The sequence below is a fragment of the Nematolebias whitei genome, chromosome 22 (assembly GCF_014905685.2).
Source record: "Nematolebias whitei isolate Nwh7 chromosome 22, NemWhi1, whole genome shotgun sequence".
NCBI lineage: Eukaryota > Metazoa > Chordata > Actinopteri > Cyprinodontiformes > Rivulidae > Nematolebias > Nematolebias whitei.
The window spans coordinates 30310532-30313063 of NC_056519.1; the positions used below are offsets into that span (position 1 = coordinate 30310532).

At 42.0% G+C, this 2532-nt stretch overlaps 1 protein-coding gene across 1 annotated transcript in view; it reads left to right on the plus strand.

Moving 5' to 3' along the window:
- The window catches only part of scube1 (signal peptide, CUB domain, EGF-like 1), a 491162-nt gene that overhangs the window by 467392 nt on the left and 21238 nt on the right, over nucleotides 1-2532 (plus strand). The window lies entirely within an intron of this gene.

Here is a 2532-nt window from a genome sequence, read left to right on the forward strand (position 1 = left end):
GCTGGCCAGGACTCTGTGGTCTACACTCATCTCCAGGCCAGCGGTCACTCTTTCAGGGATGAAGATGTTCACATCCTGGACAGAGAGGAACGATGGTTTGAGAGAGGAGTAAAGGAGGCCATCTTTGTGAAAAGAAATCGTCCATCGTTAAACAGGGGTGGAGGCCTCCGGGTTCAACTGTCCCCCTTTTACAATGCTGTGATTGCTAGTATCACTCAGCCCTCTGGGAACAGTAAACAGCCATCAGTGTGCTAATGATCCATTGTAAGGCTGATGGTCCTTCTTGAGCATGTGATCAGCTGGTTTTGGTTGTCAGCAGCAAAACTGGTTGATCCACTCTGAGAAGGTGCTGTTTAAGAGACTGAGCTGAATACAGCACCTCAGACTGAGGAAGTCTCTCGGATGAGAGACGAAACGTTTCTACATTTTTTTTGTTGATTTGTTTTTTTGTTTTTTTTTTAATGTCCAGAGGACCAGATTTAACTTTTTTAGATTTTTCTACTTGGATTATTGAGCATGCATCAGGATAAAGATAAGAGGTGTTTTAAGCACTATCCAACTGTAGAAAAACAACTGTACTAAGTGTGTTTGTGAACTAGAATGAAAAACTGTGCAAAAGACAGATAAATCCAGAAAACAGAGACGACTCGAGCAAACAATTCACTTGAGCTACCAGCAGACAAACAGGAAGTGACACAATACGTCTCACCACGAACGTGCAACGTCACACCACAAGGAGGCAGCCTCGTCCAGTCAAAACCAACCTGGACGCAAGGCCCCCGTAACAAAGGTTCCACTTCGTCACTACTGCTCACTTATTAACCTCAGGAAAACACTAAATACAGGCAAATTAATATGCTGAAATGTAAACAAAATAGAATTTGTTCATTTTTGTAGAAAATGGAATAAATTCTATATGAGATATATTTCAAGATTTAAAAAATAATAATGATAATGTGGTGACATATTTTTAGGTGCACCACACTGTGCTTAACGCTCCAGCACAAGGGATGCTCTGCTGTCTTGGTTTGTGACAACTTTTAGTTTGGGTTGCTCCATCCATTGCTGCTGCTTTGGTATCCGGTCAAATGGACAGTGCATGTCTCCTCTGCCCCTGCTGTAATGGGGTGCATGACTGAACATTAACAGTTTGTTCCACTATTTGTAGTGTCTGATTTATTTTCTGATTTTTTTGTATTTGATTTATTTGTTTTGTTGCATCTGCTTGATGCATTATTGCGTGCTTTGTTTTGAGGAATAACTGAAATGTTTGTCTTTACCTCACGCCCCTTTTTCCTCAGGGATCACATAATATCCCTGAAGTCTGTGGTTTTTAAATAGGATTATCTGTTTCAATTGAATTAATAAATTATATTTTTGTAGAACTCAGTCTGTTGTTAAAGTGCATTTCTGAACTTGTGGTGTTTTTAAGTCATTGCATCATAACATCCTCCAGCTTGCGTTGTTGAGCTTTGTACATCCATCCATCCATTATCTTTACCCGCTTATTCCATTTTGGGTCACGGGGGTCGCTGGTGCCCATGTCCAGCAATCACTGTGCGAGAGGCGGGGTACACTCTGGACAGGTCGCAAGTCCATCACAGGGCCACATAGAGACAAACGAGACAAACAACCATTCACTCTCCCACTCACACCTAGGGACAATTTAGAGTTACCAATTAGCCTAACATGCATGTTTTTGGTCTGTGGGAGGAAACCGGAGGACCCGGAGAAAACCCACGCATGCACGGAGAGAACATGCAAACTCCACCCAGAGGGCCCCTGGACCGGGGTTTGAACCAAGGACCTGCTCGCTGAGAGGCAGCAGCTCTACCAGTTGCGCCACCGTGCTGCCGAGCTTTATACAAAACTTTTAAATTCCTCCCGTTCTGGCCACATACGTTAAACTAAGAAATACGTAAAACTAAGAAATATGCTAAACATTACTAGTGCAAAACAATACACCGAACAACAGCAGCAAGAACATGAGTCTGTGTGAGTAGATAAGTACGAATGAATAAATGTGCATGCATGTTTCTTGATTCATGCTCAATAATCCAGGTAGAAAATCCAACAAAGTTAAATCAGGTCCTCTGGATGGTTTCTTTTTGTTGAAACATTTTTTCATTCATTCAAAAGACTTCATCAGTCTGAGAAGCCACAAGCAAACTCAGCCATCAAACTGGTTGGCGCTCTATGTGAAGGTTCCATTTATAAGACTGAGTTTGTTGTGGCTCCTCGGATTGATGAAGTGTTTGGATGAAAGCAAAACATTTCAACAGAAAGAAATCATCCAGAGGACCTGACTTAACTTTGCTGAACTCGCATACAGTATTACTTTTGACAAAAGTGTTTTACGTAGGACGCCCTTCCTGACACAACCTTCACAATTTACCCGGGCTTGGGACCAGCAAAAGAGATACACTGGCTTGTGCTGCCTAGTGGCTGGTTTGCTGACAAACTGCAAGCAAATCCCTCCATTTAATTTCAAAAACACAAAGTTTGTTTTCTCAGTCATCCAGGTATATAACA